Source organism: Acomys russatus, chromosome 8 (assembly GCF_903995435.1).
Source record: "Acomys russatus chromosome 8, mAcoRus1.1, whole genome shotgun sequence".
NCBI lineage: Eukaryota > Metazoa > Chordata > Mammalia > Rodentia > Muridae > Acomys > Acomys russatus.
Window position 1 is genome coordinate 38,713,757 of NC_067144.1, and position 17,183 is coordinate 38,730,939.

Genomic DNA, 17,183 nt, shown 5'->3' on the forward strand with positions numbered 1-17,183 from the left:
AGCAGAGGCTGGTGCTGGTGCTCTGCTGCCCAAGGTTCAGTCTGAGATAGTGTCTGCCTTTGGCTAGGCTTTGGAGACCCTGACCTTGACCACTGGGACCCTGGGGCCTCGGTTCAGTCCTCCAGAGAGAGCTGATACCACTGCTGGCTTGTGGTAGTTGGTTAGGCTTCTGTCCATTCCTGCTCTGGCCATGGCACCTCAGTTTAGTCCACTGGAGAGTGCAGAAACGTGTCCACAGCCACCTTGGCCCTCTGAGTGGTCTCTGGGTCTCTCTGTGGACTGACAGGGTGATCTGAAGTCAGATCTACCCCAGATCTACACTCTGGGCTCCCCCTTGGGTAAGCAGACACTGAAGCTGGTGCTCTGTAACCCACAGCTCAGTCAGAGAGAGTGCAGATACAGATAGGCTGCAGTGGGCTTTGGAGACCCTTCCTGTGGCCATGGGGCCATGGGGCCTTCTGTGGACTGGCAGGGTGATCTGACCTCAGATCCACCCATTCTCCTGTGTTCTTCCCTGGGCCAACAGATCCAGATGCGGGAGCTTCACCACCCACATTTCAGTCCCAGATACAGAGTCGGAGATATAGAGTGCAGCTACAGCTTGTAGTCGGGTATGCAGCCAGTCTCTGGGGACTGGGCACCTGTCCTCCATGGACCAGTTGGATGGCCCAAGGCCAGACCCATCTGTGCTCTGCACTGTGTGGTCCCCTCTCACCTAGGGCTCTCCAGGTCTAGTGGTCTGTAGCTCCTAGCCTGGTCCCTAGGATCTGTCCTGCTGACCAGACACCGGGCATAGTCAGGGCCACCGTCTTGGATCTATCAGTTCCAGCTTCTTAAACTGTGCATCATAGTGCCATATGAAGTCATGTAATGGAACATGAAGGTTATGAAAAACATGTTTGGAGTAAAAGGGTTTTGAATGTCCAATGACCAAGAATTAATTAAAACTAAAGCATGTAATTAGACCAAGATGTTTCTGGAAGCTTCTGTCTGTGCTATGTCCTAGGACTTTACTGCATCTCTGATTCTGAACCTAAAACAAGTGCATATTGCACAGAACTTGCTGCCTTGTGACTCAACACCAATGGACGTTGAGACACTTCAGCTCAGATTTAGCAGTGCTGTTTTGCTATGAATTATAATGGGTCTATTCACTGCATATGCAAAATTTTCTCTTATAGAAACATAATAATTTAAGTATGAAAACAAATACTTTTAATGTTCTCTTACTATCATTTCTCACCATGCAAGAATCAAATAAATATACCTTTGAATTGGTATTGGATTCGAATATTGGATTCTGAAAATTGCTGTTTGAGTTGCTGGCTTGAGTTTCATTTTAAAAACTAACTATTAATTAATTTTAACTTGAGATTAAGGCAGAATTTTCAACAATTAATGAAATTGTCCTAAGCACACTTCTGCCACTTTATACTACATATTTATGCAGATTGGCATTGTTAGGCATTCTCAGCATTGCCAATTATCAAATCAAAATATTGATTAACTTTGAAAAATGGTGAAGATATCCAATGTCCTACATTATCAATATTTAGTGAGGTTGTAATTCCTTTATTTGTATTTAATGTGCATGAATGTTTTGCCTGCATGCATATCTATGTACCACATGCATTCAGTGCTCATAGAAAATAGAAAAAGGCATCAAATTCCCTAAAACTGCAGCTATAGATGATTGTTAACCACAAAGCCAAGCAGAGCAATGAGTCAGTGTCTACTGCAAAAACAGCCACTACTCTTAACCACTGAGCCATCTCTCCAGACCCCAAGATGTAATTGTTTATGCAAAAAATAATCAAGCATATCCACTTCATAGGTGTTCAAATTTGACTTCAACTTTTCCATATATACATTTGATATTTATGATTATGTGTACATGTGTTTTTATGTCGGGTCATGTATGCATGCAAAGGCACAAAGCTGATGCTGAGTGTTGTCCCTCAGTTGCTCTCCACCTTAGTTTTTGAAATGTGGAAATCACTAATTTAGCTAGAATGATTGGCCAGCCAGACCCAGGGATCCTCTTGTGTCTACCTCCCTAGTGTTTGATTTACAGGAGTGCTTTGCCACACCAGGCTTTTACATGAGTGCTGGGGATAAAATTCCAATTCTTATGCTCATGCGACAAGAATGTTATTGACTGAGCCATCTTCCCAGCCTTTCTATCAATTTTATCGTTATGGTAAGACAATTATATACCTATGAAAGAATTGTTTTAAAATAAATTTTATGATATGGTTACAGTAAATGTTTGGAATGTATATCCATTTAATAGTCCTGCGTGCCTGGAGTCATTAAAAAAAAGATTTTGGACAAAAATCAGTCATAAATAGAAAACGTTTAAAAAGTCTTGGTATTATAGAGTGAAGTCTTGGGACCCAGAGTAAGGAGGGTAGTCATAAAGGTGTTGTGATGGGTGCTATGTTGACTGTTTCTTTCCACAAACTTAAAACATACAGATGGAGAAATGTCACGGTCTATATATTAAATGCCTACCATAGTGTCACACATTTCATGATGGTCTCTCACTGGCAGCTCTGTCTTTGAAAGTTTTGAACACTTAAATGGTGGAACAGGTAGGCCACTGGGAACACACTTTGGAAGGTCATGCCTAGTCTCCTACTCTCTAGTCCTTCCCTTGCCATGCTCTCCTGTCCATGTTGTTTTTCCCAAGTTCGTATGACCAAGGGAATATGAACTAAACCCTCTGAAACAATGAAACAAAAATATTTTTCCTTCCTTTAAGTTGCCTATGTCAAGTATTTTATCACAACAATGTGCTATATGAGTAGCAATTAAAGCAGAAAACCATCAGTGCAATGTCATCATTTCTGTTCATTTAACCATCTTAGTCAGAGGCCATCAAAATTGCCTTATAGGAGAATGCTAGGGGAGAGCTTGTTGAGTGATTCTAGTGGGAGCACAGGTGGTCAAATGCCAATAGGAATATAGAGCGTGAAGACCATGCTCACAGAGTTTCAGGTAAGATAAAGGATTCAGGGAGAACTGGTTCAGAAAGCATTCCTATTTCTTCCTGACAAATAATTTGCCTGTGCTTTGTCTACTTCCTGATACTTTTGAAAAAGCCAAAAGTATGGTCAACTGATTAACATAGTAAAAGAAATTTCAAAACCATGAAGCAGTCAATTGCATGGATTTTTGGTGCCTGTTTTTTGACAGCTTTACCATGATAATCAGGAGCAAAAATTGGAATATAATGATGTGTGGGAAGGATGTAGTTGGGTAATAAAAGTCTATATGATGCTGGGCATGATGAAAGCATGGTTTCTAAAGAGAGTATTGATATTACAAATGAGCCAAGCAATCTGTGTTGGGCTGGTAGAAAATATATTCCTAGGACATCTACAGAATACACCAGAACACACTCATCCCATGCTTCATGGTATAAAATTAGAAACTCATCTGAGTTTCATGTGAGAAAAAAATACAAGAATTTCTTTCTCAGATAGGACCAGTTAGGTCAGTAGTTGTCCAGGTTTGGCCACTCCGGCACTTAGATATCACTACAGCCATGGTCAAAGGAGTCCCAACTGTTGCTTAAACTCATGGGAGACTCTGTCTACAAGTGTCTGGGGCTAGGTTTACAGGAATGTAGAATGAAGAATAGGATCACACTGGCTTCCTCCTAGTCATCAAAGAGTGTCTGAGAAACCAGGTAAAGTGTGGCAGGATTGAAGTCCCTATTGACAGACCCTGAAATGTTACTTTATGAAGCTCGGAGGGTAAACCCAAGCTTCCTCACAGACTCTATGATATTGTTAACAGGGACATAAGCTGATGGAAGCAGTAGGCAAGAAGTGGAGCCAGTCCAAAAGAGAGGGCCCTAAGACTGCAGACAGAAAGGCCAAAGTGCTCATATCAAGAAGTCCAAGTTCCAGAGATAAGTAAAGTTGAAGGTATTAAGCCTTTGGAGACTCTTAGAGACTGTCTAAATACATTTTGTATTATGAAATGGCCATGAGCCTTTAGAAAGAAGAGGTAAAGAGTTATGGTTTGAATATGAAACATCTCCTACAGGTTCATGTGCTAACCAACCTGTTTCCAGCCAATAGTCCTGTTTTGGGATACTCTGGAAAATTTAGAGGCTAGGGCTAGTTGGAAAAAACTAGAAGATATGCTTGTAAAAGTTCTAACTCCCTTTCTTTCTTTCTCTGCTACCCACCTGTTCAACACAAGATGAAACATCCTCTACCATGTACAATACCATAATGTGAGCAAAAACAACAACAACAACAAATTTCCTGCTGTTAATAGTCCAAGTCAGGTATTTTGTCATAATGAGGTGGAAAAAACTAACACAAGAATGGAGTATACAAGAGAACTTCTTAACACCTATTGTTTTGTGCCTTTTCCTGTCATCAGAAACGAAATTAATACATGGAGAGTTTTAAGGAATTGCCAAAATTTTAACGCTCTATTGGCTCTCATTTGTTCTTATTTTATAAACACTTATTATTCACTGAATCTAGATCACATGTGTTCTTCTCTTGTCAGCCAACTACCACACACTCCATCTCCCACAAAGGAAAATAGAAAAGAAGTCGATGGCTCTGAGTTCATTTGCTGCCTCAGAAGGATGTATCTCATCATTCCGAGTGACGCTGATGCATTTGAACAACCTGGCAAAAATAGATATGTGATTTTATTTTTAATTTTGTTCTAAGAACACTGAGAAACTGTATTCTGCTCACATTGGCTCCTTTTCTGTCTGTGACCTCAAAGACATTAATGGTGAAGGAAAGCTTACCTCCCACAGAGAGTCACCATTTAAATTGCTTAAGAGACCTAAAACACCATGCCCCCCAGCTTACAGGCTATTCCTCACTGTTTAAAGGAAGAAAAGAAAATAGAGCCAAGTAATAAGCCAGCAGCCCCATGACTTTGTGGAGTGTCGAACAGTACTAGAGACAGCTGAGCCAAAACTACAACAGCAGCAGCAGTCACACAAAGATCCACTGAGCCTCAAAACTCACTGGGGTGTCCTTGGGATGCCACATAGGACCACAAGAATTACATAGATAGTCTCTGGAAGTCCCATCCAAATTCAATGGCACCACAATGACCTGCAGCACAAACATAAAATAGCTGGACCGTGGCTCAGTCTGTAATAACTCATAGCAATGTAACAGAAATCTAGATGTTCCTTCCAGATGCGACTAAATTCACATTAATGTCTAGAAGTTAAGTTTTACTGTCTGTTTGAAAGTGAGCTAAGGAGAATGTCTGCAGGCTATTCATCTCTGACTCTGAGGAGAGAAGGGCAAACAGGGAAGTGAAATATGTACAGGACTTCCCAGCAGACTGATCCTCTGCCAGGAAGGTTCTAGAAGATGTGAAGAAGGAAAGTATGTTTTTCGATAGTATTTCAACAAGACTGAAATGACAGTCACGCCCAGAATATATGAAGGTGACTAAGAGGCTTCAGGTGAGGAAACCAATTAAGTGTTTATTACAGGCGTTTGTTTCTGAGATGAGGAGTCTGAGTCAGCCCTGGGTGGTAAGAAGAAATAAAGGGGCCAATATGCATGCTGAGAACACACTGGTCCAAGGAATGTGCACCATTAAAGCCACGCTCTGTGGTAGTTCTGCATGAGAAGGAAGGAGAAAGGTCCATGTCCCACACACTGGCCACAGTGTCCTTACATTCTGCCTTTCTTCTCACCAGAGCACAAGTTCCAAGAAATGAGGGAGCCTGCATGGACATGTTAGCATTTGTGTGTTCTCCCACTGCTGAAGATGGCAAGCAGATATTGAATGAGTCAGTAGGTAGTATCTGGCAGGGTGTCTGTACTTTCCTGGATACTCCCTAAGAGAAGCTGCTCTCTCAAGGCTCAGCACTAATGAATCTCCCTGGGCAGCTTTCTTTTCAAGATGGTCTAAATCACATCATTCTCTTTAATGTCCACAGACACTTACCTTCACAGTACGTATTATGATATGGAATTTTAAGGTTTTTTTTTTCTTTAATTCCTATTGTTGTGGGTTTTTTGTTTGTTTGGTTGGTTGGTTTGTCTTCTTCTGCAAGACTTCTAAGTTCAGCTATGTCAGTTTTATCACTCCTTGCAGCAGAATTTCCAACAACCAGAACCACAGTGCCAAGCAGAAGCAAGACGCAAACTGAAATTCTCATAACCCAGATGGCTCAGCAAGTAAGGGTACAGCCGAGCCTGGTCACCTGACTGCAACCCTAGGAACTGACATGGTGAAAGGAGAGCGTAGACTCCCAAAAGCTGTCTTCTGACCACTACCTCTATACATGTGTGCCACAGTACTCCAGCTCACACATGATTTACATGTAGTAATGTATATATGTCCTTAGTGTATCATGTAAACATGTAGCCAACAGAAAATAATTGCTAATAAGGCAGTTGGTATCTCATTTTTACCTATATAGTCCATTTCCACAATTCTATAAAAAAAATACAATCACAAAGTGGAAATAAATTTGAAAGTAAGACTTGGTCTTTTTTTTTTTTTTTTTTAATCAATGTAGGAAGAAAGAAGGGTTCACCAGAGAGCAACTGAAGGCCACCTCAGGATCCAGCTAAATCTGGCTTTCTTTAGGAAGACCTCTAAAAACTCAAAAAATCTATGTCACCTGAGCTAGGGGAGGAATGCCCTGGAAATAGTGGCTTGTAAACAAGGCAGAGTGAGTTTCACACCCAACTTCAATTAAGACTTCTCACAGTTCACATGTTCAGTAGCTATATGTGGCTAATGGCTACTGAACAATGTAGGACACAAAATTTATATGACAAATAAAAAGAATGGGATAGAGAAAAAGTATGGAGCAAATGGTGTGGAAAGGAAGAAGAAGCATCCACTGAATAGATACTGTTAGCGTCTTTCCCTTTACTCACAGTCTCACAGTAACCTCAGAAAGGTGTTCTTAGACTTACCGTTATCTCTAAAGACACTTGCTTGAAGATGTCACATTCCTTGTACAAGATCGCGAGTCTTTGGAGTGAAAGAAGAAGAATTTGAAATGCAATATTCTCTTCCACGTCACCTGCATTCCTAGCAGCCATTCATTCACAAGACTACTCGGAAGAACTGCAAAGCTACACCCGACACCCAGGTGACACATCCCAGGTCTCACATTGGTTTGAATGTCACAGATGAATCCTCTCCTTCAAGAACTACAGTGTGATCACTATAATCTACAAGTATCCTCCGCTTCTCGAGTAGCCCTCATCCCATTTTCTGCTCTCAACTTAGCAAGAACAAGTCAAACGATCCACTTGTAGCTCCCTAAACAACCCATGCTCTAACGTCCCTTCCTGAACCTGGTCAGCAGCCCTTCTCACCCAAGTAACACATACGCTATACAGCTTTGCTCCCGAAGGCAAAGGAATAGGGAGAAGAGAAGGAGGAAAAGGAGGGACAAGGGGAAGAGAGAAGGTGCAGACTCTTCCTCTGTTCAAGAGTCGTGTCATTGCAGAACCTTCTCTGATCCCCCCTCAGAGATGAGAGTCTCCCTCTTCTGTATTCTCAAGGCACCACCATTTATTTGTAGGTTCTCTTTAACTGGACTATAAACTTCTAGAATGGAGAAGCTGTCCCCATTATCTTTGAATCCTCAGGATCTGACACTTCTTGAATGGGGTTGTCTACTAAGTAAATTAAAGAATGCATAAAGTGTGAGTCGATCCATACCTCCATTTAAAGGTAAGAATCACTCCATTGTACCACAGTGCCCAAAGGGCTAAAAGGAGACAGCAATATCTGCGTCCCACATAGAACAGTCATTCAGATGTGAGTCACAGTACTGTGAACAGAGAGTGTCAACAGAATACCCCCCAACACCTTAGAGCATCCCATAAGAAACATAGCCTAAGTTACTGAGAAAGTGGCAGAGCCGAGAGCCCAGGAATATGTGGAAGTCATATGAAATATGATCATAATGTGGTAAGGTAGGAGGAAGCAGTGCTAATTGCAGTGTGGTCAGAGACCTGAGAGCTGGCGTGCTGGCCTAGAGAAAACAGAGGGCACAGTGTTGTATCCTCTGTTCCTCCTTTCCACCAGAGGACAAGTGTTGTTGGGCATCTTCAAGTATTAGATATCATAAACAGAACTTACTTCTTCATTACTCCCAGCGTCCTAGATAAAAATGTCTACTCTCTGAGGTTAGCGTGAAGGATGTTTATGAGTGGAATTCACAGTTATGCCTTAAGCTCGCTGTGTTATAACTACCCACCTTTGCCTCAGAATGTTTATTTTCTTCTAGTGGGGAGAGCTGTAGCCATAGGAAGTCTAAATCCCCATTCCCAAGCCCCAGCACGACCAGGCAAGGGTAAGAGAGAGCCAAGGGATCTAGTAAACAGACCTAATTGACTATTACATTAAAAAATGAACTCACTCCTTTTCATAAGTAACACCATGCTCATGTCCTCTATCAGACAGAGAGTTGGAAGTGGGCTGGAGAGGCAGCTCAGTGGTTAAGAACACTTGCTAATCTTGCAAAGGACCCAGGTTCAGTTCCCAGTACCCACATGGCATCTTATAACCACTTTTAGCTTCAGCTCCAAGTAATCTGACAGCCTCTCCTGGCCTCTTGGAACACCTGCCACATGCAGTACACATATATGTTCATCAGGCATATATATTCATAAGATAAACAAGTAAATCAGATTTGGAATCTGGAAGCACTGAGTTGAGACTATAATGGGCAGCACCAGGGAGTTGGGATTTTTAAAACGGATCTGCATCTAGGGTGGAACAAGATGGTATATGAGAGAGGCACCAAACACTAGCCTGTTATTCTATGGCATAGAACTAAAACAAGAATGAATCTGCCTATATGGGTGTATCGGCATGGGAGAGGGCTGGGATTAAATTTCAGACAGAGCCTGCTGAAATCCAGTCTTGGGATAACATCTTAGTACAAGAAACAGTGTGTCGCAGCATCTACCATTCAACACCATGGTCACTGGGCAGATGGAGTCTCACTTGGTAGGGCTGAGAGTTGAAGAGACTTCCAGTGGGAAAGAAAACTGTTAGTCAGCTCTATAACAAACCGGCTCACATCTTGCAGACTTGCTGCCGCTATAGAGAAGATGACCTGTGGTCTACAGAGCAGGCTAACTTTAAAGGAGTTTACTGTATTTTCTGGTGAACCCCTAGGGTGCTGAAGCCTAGACCTGTTTTCAAAGGGTCCTAAGGTTTGAGCTGATCCTGCTTGGGTTGTGGGAAGACAGAGCAGCGTAGCCTCATTTTAGGGTCTCATGGGTATTACCACCTGAAGAGGAAGTGGCTCGACAAAGTCTTATCTCTAGAAAGTGGCTCTACCCTTAGAGTTTTGTACCATAGGAGTGTGTGTTGTAATTCTGGGGGAGAAAGAGAGTGATACTGCCCTCTAGAACTGGCAAGTCACAGAACCTGCCCTCAGCCCTGGGGCATGACTCCTTCAGGTGGAATCCTCCCCTGGGAGGGAAGGCAGCAGCCTTAACAGTCACTGCTCCCCACCTTTCAAACATAGAACTTTGTGGTTCTGTTGCCCTTAACTGCCTTCAGAGTGTCCTGGTGGCTAGCAATGGCATGTTTCCATACCATAAAACAGAATAAATAAGGACATACGTACATGAATACACACACACAACACTCCACAATCTAGACCCGGCATAGCCCACATTCTATGCGAACTCCTTCTACCCTGAAATTTAGTTAAGAGGAATTTCAAGTTTGCTTCAGCTGCAAATCACTCCTGCTTGACACTTGGTGGATACTTTGACAAAAAGACTGCAGGGTGCATGTAATGTGCAAATGAGTGTTCAGCCAATACCCAAAGCACTCATCCTAAGAGGACCTTGAGAGAAGCTGAGATCAGCATAGGTAACAATCTGACCTTCTCATTCTTCATTGGTCCCAGCATCTCAGCCAAGATTATTTTTTCCATATCTATCTATCTATCTATCTATCTATCTATCTATCTATCTATCTATCTTCTTTCAGTTTGATGTTGATTTTTTTATTTTATGCTGCACTGGAGTTCAAATTCAGAGTCTTGCCCACATTGGGCAGACACCTTGACAACTGAGCTTCATTCTCACTATGGTTAAGATGAACTATATATTCAGCTTTTAACTTCTTACTCAAACCCTTAAACATATTTCAACCTAAAGAAGAGGGGCAAAAGCTCCCAACAACTGATCTTTTCTTGAGAAGGCACAGCAAGGTCTCACTCCTGGAAAGACACACCCACTTCAGCTGAGAGAAGACTTGCACAATTGTTGTTGGTGCTGCACCTGTGTGGGTCCTCTACGCTTGCCAGTCACAAGCCTTATCAGATGTGCTCCGCTGATGAGGCCGTATGTGATTGTCACACTGGGAAAGCTCTGACTTCAGCTCATACATCTTCCCACAAAGAGTGCAGATCTTAAGATTAAGAGCGTCAAGTCGTTTATCACTTTAACCAGCATTAACACCGCCTATAGAAATCCTCATCACTTGAGGTGGTGTAAGGGACCACAGAGGGCTCACCCCACGTATTCTGCCATCTAGACCACAGGTGCATCAAGTTCCAGCTCTTGTAAGTCCTACAGGGAAGTGAGTCATTTCAACTCTTAAAGGGAAGGCATCATGCTAAGACCTACCTACAAAGCCACAGTGATAGTATGCCCTACATTACAGTGTCCACCATTACAGAGGACTACCACTACAGCTGGAAATAAAGTCACCATTATATAACAAGCCAATACACCAAGCTGTATTGTTACTTCCTTATTAAGAAGGCCATCATGAAAAACACAAGAAGAAAAAGAAGGAAAAAAAGAACATTCTGGCAAACATATAGAGGAATGTAATGGAATAAAGGACCCAGAACAAATAAATTGGTACATACTCAGCCAACCAATTTTTGATGAAGTTGACAAAAATGAGTGTCAAGGAACAGATAGTCTCAGCAGACTCTGCTGGGGAAACTGAATATCCTCACAGGGAACGCTGAACACTATCCCTCACTCTGTACAAAAATCAACTCCAAGCAGACAGAAAACTACAAGTCAGACTTAAAGTGCAGACAATACTAGGAGAAAACATAAGAAAACCGCTTCACAGCTGGCAAAAGTAAGGGTTTCACTTCAGGGATTTCAAATGCAAAGGAACGAAGGCCTGACCAATGTGATTCCCACTTCGAGGCCTCTGCCCAATCAAGGGAGCAATCACCAGAGCGAAGGAGGAGCCTGCAGAATGGGAGGACATGTTCCCAGCTTTATCAGAAAGAGCATGAATACCCAGCACATATAGTTTACTCCAAGAAGTTAACGAGAAACAATGCAATTAAAAATGGGCAAGTGATTGAATGGACACTTTTCAAAAAAAATGTACAGATGCCCAACAAACATATTGGAGAACTGCTAAAAATCTTTTGGCATCAGGGAAGTGAAAAGCAAAACTATAACGAGATGGCGTCTCATGCCAACTGTCATCAACAAGAAACACTAATGAGAAGGGAGTGGAGAGGGGTGGAGAGGGAATCTATCCAATATAAAATATATTCCAGTATGAAATTTTAAAAATCAATCAACCAACAAATTAAAAAAATAACAAAGCCTTGTGAGGGCATGAAAAGAGAACCCTTATATACTGTTGTTGGGTGTGTAAATCTGTGCTGACACTACCATATCATCCAGCTGTACCACAGCTGCATACACACACCTAAGGAAATCAGGCTGGCATATAAAAGAGAAGCCTTCATGCCCATGCTTACTGTGCACTAATCAGAGCAGATATGATACAGAATCTGCCTATGGGGCTTTTCAGTAGATGTATAAGAATATGATAGGTGCAGTATGTATGAGGAAGAAATCCAGGAATTTTCAGGAAAAATGGATGTAGAGGAGAGCACCACATTAAGTGAAATAAGTCAGAAACAGAAAAGAGACAGTTTTAAAGGAAAGAGGAAGACAGAGAAGGAGCCGATCAGTGCATAGTGTCTGCATCTATATAATATTGGTGAAGCCATTTATGTTTGTAATCAATATGTTAATAATCAGAGCAAACACATAAAAGGATGTCATTTTTAAAGAGGCAAGGTGATGGAATGCAGCAGCTATGACATCAGGCGGGGGCTAGCCTGACATCCTGGCAAGATTAACAACAGCTCCGAAATGTCAGCGCAGGGCAAAACCCACCTGACTTCTGGGATTCACATGGAAAGTGCGGCAATATAGCCTCACACAATTAAAAATAACAAGATGCACAGGGTTGCACCAAAGTAATCAAGGAAACTGGAGTTCTGGAAAGTAAGCGACTTAAGAGACTAAGTGTACATTTCCCTGAACACTCCCACCTCCCTTTCTAGTTACAACAGGCCCGGGAGGAGTGGCCTCCAAAAGAAGAAGAAGTTACAGCAAGTGGCGATGAGAATGGAAGCTAGTGAGGGGTGGGTGAGAGGTTGATATCCTCAGGGAGGTTGGGTTCACAAGCACCAATGTCCACTTTTCACTACTGTTACTCTTTATCTTAATCATAGGTGTGACACCAGGATATGACACCAGAAGATCACTGGAGAACAAGAGCTGCCTCAGAAAAGACTTAGGCAAGAGCTATGACAAAACTCCTAAATCAACCCCGGACAAAGCACAGCATTAAAAACCAATACCTCTCCTGTCTATATGAGCTGGTCATAAAGATGCTTTGCAGTTATGAGCTGGGGGTGGCAAGTCATATCTGATGACCCAACCGAGAGCCAGGCCACCTGTATGAGCTACTCTAACTGGCATCCTTCTCTTCCTATAGCCTGTGTGGGCAGCAAGAAACTACGCCCAGCTGGCACAACATGACAGCAGCAGGGCACGTATAAAAAATGCTCAAGCTGGCTTATGCTGTCACAGATCCAGCCAAGAAGATGCCAAAACTGAGAGAAAAATAAACCTTGCCAAAGACAGGCTGGGGGAATCACCTAAAATCCACCCATAAGACATTCTACCTCAGTCAGAGACAGACTTTGACTATTCCCCCACAAGGAGCGGGGCAGAATTTAGGGTGCACTTTATAATGGTCCAATTGCTGTGTTTCTTGTTTTACTGCTCTAAAAACTGGGTGCATCTTATGGTCAGGTGTGTCTTATGGTCTGAAAAATACAGTTATAGCCATCTTTCCGCCACTGGACAGAGAAGGAAGTAGTTGCAGACCCTGAGCTCAATAGAGGCTGGAGACAAACTATCTAGAAAGGAATGCCACCTCAGCTTATTCCAAGGGGCTGATAAAGAGAGACAGAGTTAGCAAAATAAAAGAAAAGTGAAGGAGAGAATGGGACTCTGAAGGGTTAGGATCTTCTGGCTTGTGGGCAGAGGGAGTCCTGTCAACCATTTGATGGCCTCTGCCTTCAGCCTGCCCGTCTACCTCACTGCGCTATCATTTGCTATTCCTCTATCATGTTAGCTCTCTCAGCAGGTCAGCAGAGTCCCACGTTTCCATATTCAATGGAACATCCCAGCTTCATCTCACTTGAGCCACTAGCAGAACTTAGCAGAGCAGAGCATTACGTGTGTGTGTGTGTCTGTGTGTGTGTCTGTGTGTGTGTCTGTGTGTCTGTGTGCCTGTGTGTGTGTGTCTGTGTGTGAGTGTGTGTGTCTGTGTGTCTGTGTCTGTGTGTGTGTGTGTCTGTGTGTGTGTGTCTGTGTGTGAGTGTGTGTGTGTATCTGTGTGTCTGTGTGTGTGTCTGTGTGTGTCTGTGTGTGAGTGTGTGTGTGTCTGTGTGTAAGTGTGTGTGTCTGTGTGTGTGTCTGTGTGTGTGTGTGTCTGTGTGTGTCTGTGTGTGAGTGTGTGTGTGTCTGTGTGTCTATGTGTGTGTGTCTGTGTGTCTGTGTGTGTGTGTGTCTGTGTGAGTGTGTGTCTGTGTGTCTGTGTGTGTGTGTGTGTGTGTGTGTGTGTGTGTGTCTGTGTGTCTGTGTCTGTGTGTGTGTGTGTGTGTGTCTGTGTGTGTGTGTCTGTGTGTGAGTGTGTGTGTGTGTATCTGTGTGTCTGTGTGTGTGTCTGTGTGTGTCTGTGTGTGAGTGTGTGTGTGTCTGTGTGTGTGTGTCTGTGTGTGAGTGTGTGTGTCTGTGTGTCTGTGTGTGTGTGTGTCTGTGTGTGTCTGTGTGTGAGTGTGTGTGTGTGTCTGTGTGTCTATGTGTGTGTGTCTGTGTGTCTGTGTGTGTGTGTCTGTGTGTGTGTGTGTGTGTCTGTGTGTGAGTGTGTGTGTGTGTCTGTGTGTCTGTGTGTGTCTGTGTGTCTGTGTCTGTGTGTGTCTGGGTGTGAGTGTGTGTCTGTGTGTCTGTGTGTGTGTCTGTGTGTGAGTGTGTGTGTGTGTCTGTGTGTCTGTCTGTGTGTGTGTGTGTGTGTGTGTGTGTGTGTGTGTCTGTGTGTGTGTGTCTGTGTGTGTGTGTGTGTGTGTGTCTGTGTGTGTGTGTGTGTGTGTGTGCATGCAATCCTGCTTCACAGCCTGAAACACTGCATTATGTGCCTTCTTCACCCAAATGCCTAAGTTCAGGCCATACCTCTCCCTGAATGTTAAGCTTCTGCCCCACCTGGTTTCTTTACCCAAGTGTCTTAGCGTGCCACTTAAACTGAGAACTGTCTAGAACATACCTCCTATCATACCTGACTTGGGAGGACCTGCTTGCAACAGAGCCTTTAGTCATCCTTGACTCTGCATTGGTTCTCACCTCCTACATCCGCTCCACTGAAAATCACTGGACCTCCCAATATGCCCGGATCTGGCCAGTTCTCACCACCTGCAACCACTCTTGTGCAGGGGGTGGGAGGGGAGGGGCGTCATTACAACAGGCTTTGGGAAGCTTTGAATTGTTAATGGCCCCCATAGGCTCAGATATTTAAATACTAGGCCCCTAGTTGTTGGAACAGTTTACTGAAGGATTAGAAGGTGTGCTGGCCTTACTGAAGGAGGCATACCACTCTCTCTCATTCTACTGTGTGCTTGTGGATCAGATGTAAGCTCTCAGCTCCAGCCCCAGCACCATGCCTGTCTGCCTGCTGCCTTTTTTCCCATCATATTGATCATGGACTCACTCTTTGAAACTGTAAGCACACCTCCCAATGAAATGCTGCCTTTTATAAGTTGCCCTGGCCATGATGTCTCTTCACAGCAACAGAACAGTAACTAAGACAATCTCCCACCTGGACTCAGCATTGCCTTTGTCCTTGTCAACAGGCTCTTTGCTTATAGTGCCTCATAAGATGCCTCTCACCCTGAGAATCTGATATCACACCATTTTACAAGTAAAGGAACTGAAGCTCAGAAGTTAACTTACTTGCACAAGGCCTCAATGCATGAGAAAGTCTGTGTCCAGACTATGTTTATATGAGTCAAAATTCTTATTTTGTACATTATCAAATGAAAAGTTATTTGAGATATAGAAAGCCAAATGTTGACTGTCACAGTCCACATCTACCTTCTAAGACAAATATTTGGCTTGGTTTCAGTACACCAGGCACCTCAGATTGACACAAGAGTAATAATGAAACAGCTAAAGTCGAGGCCTTGTTTTCAAATTAATGCTGGGAAGTTTCTGGAATTTAAAAAAAAATGACAGACTAATGTTTCTCAGCTTACAGTCACACACATTTACACACTCACATGGACACACTCACATGTGAACATACACACACATATACTCACCCCACATACACTCAGACACACACACATTCATATATTCTATCACACACACATTTTATGCACGCACACACACACACACACACACACACACACACACACACACACACACACCCCTCTCTGTGGATACCAAAAGCAACTAATAAAAAAAGTTTAAAATGACTACACTTTTACTTTTGCTCAAGTCCCCAAGGGTTGTGAATGCTGAAGATACGGTTCTCATTAGCTACAGCTTAGAAGATGGACTCAGCCCCGCGCACCCCAGGACAAGTCTATCTTTCTCCCACTCACAGTCTCCACATAGACATTTTCCTTATTGTCAACGATGGAAACGTGGCCCACAGCATTCGGCAATTAATGTCATCACACGCATAAATCTAGTTGTTAAGCCGTTTGTGAAGCTCCCAGTCTGCCAGAGGACACAGTGTTTTTCAATCAGAAAGTAAGAACGAGTCAGTGCACAGGTCCATTCCCAGTAACTAAGTTAGAGCTTCTCTCATTTCTTTCTACTCTCACCAAATTTTCCTTCCAGTGAGTCATTTCTGTGACACTGACGAGCCAGCCACTTAGGTGCCAAGCATGTCAGCACAAAAATATGAGTTTCCCATGAGAATGTTGCAAGGAAAGGTTTGCTTCTCTTACCTGAGCCAACCTACCAAGCCAACGACCTCATACTCAACCCAAGGAAGGGGGTTGAGCATCTCAGACTGCACCCTCCACCTGGGATGTATGTATGAAGATTAAGGAAACCAAGGATACTTATAGTCAGTGATGCTGATTTTAGCATTTGGACCTACCAATAAAATGAGATCAGTGGTGTGCATGTGGAACACATCTATACATGGAAAAAGGTCTTATCATAAAAAATACGTAGAAAATGACTGATTAATTTGTGTGTGTATGTGTGTGTGTGTGTGTGTGTGTGTGTGTGTGTATGTGTGTGTGTGTGTGTGTGTGTGTTTGTCTAGAAGTCAGAGGATATATGTGGAACTGGATATAATGCATATTGCCAACAACTGAATAACTCCATTAGACAGTCTAAATGGGCATGCAATTTATTCTAGAAGAGGAAACATATTAAGTAAGGGAGATTAATTCAATGAAGACAAAGGAGTGGGCAGCACTCCCTATGATCGCACACACACAAAAAAACCCCCAAAATTAAAAAAAAACAAACAACAAACAGAAACTACCTCTACCCCATTGCTCTAAGCTCTTCTCACCCACAGCAAGGAAGAATCGCAGAGTAAACGCAAGGAGATGTTTGCAAACAGGATTTGCTAAGTAAAGCATGCAAATCAACTGAAAGTATGTGAGACAGTGAAGGCAAAATATCCTTTTAGCCAGTGACATTTCCTGCAAACCTGCCTTTCCAGGCCCAGTCATATTCCTTATGAATTATATTGCATAGCCAAGTGTGTCCGTAAGTCATGACTTAATACTGCTGGAATTTGGTAAGGCACTGAAACCGTTCTAACCAGTCAGCTTAAGAGCTAACACTCCCATGTTCGCAGGGAGTATGAGGGAA

The 17,183-nt window shown here is 43.0% G+C and overlaps 1 protein-coding gene across 2 annotated transcripts in view; it reads right to left on the reverse strand.

Annotated features, from left to right (window-relative positions):
• The window catches only part of LOC127192760 (transmembrane protein 45A-like), a 71,972-nt gene that overhangs the window by 41,435 nt on the left and 13,354 nt on the right, over positions 1-17,183 (reverse strand). The window lies entirely within an intron of this gene.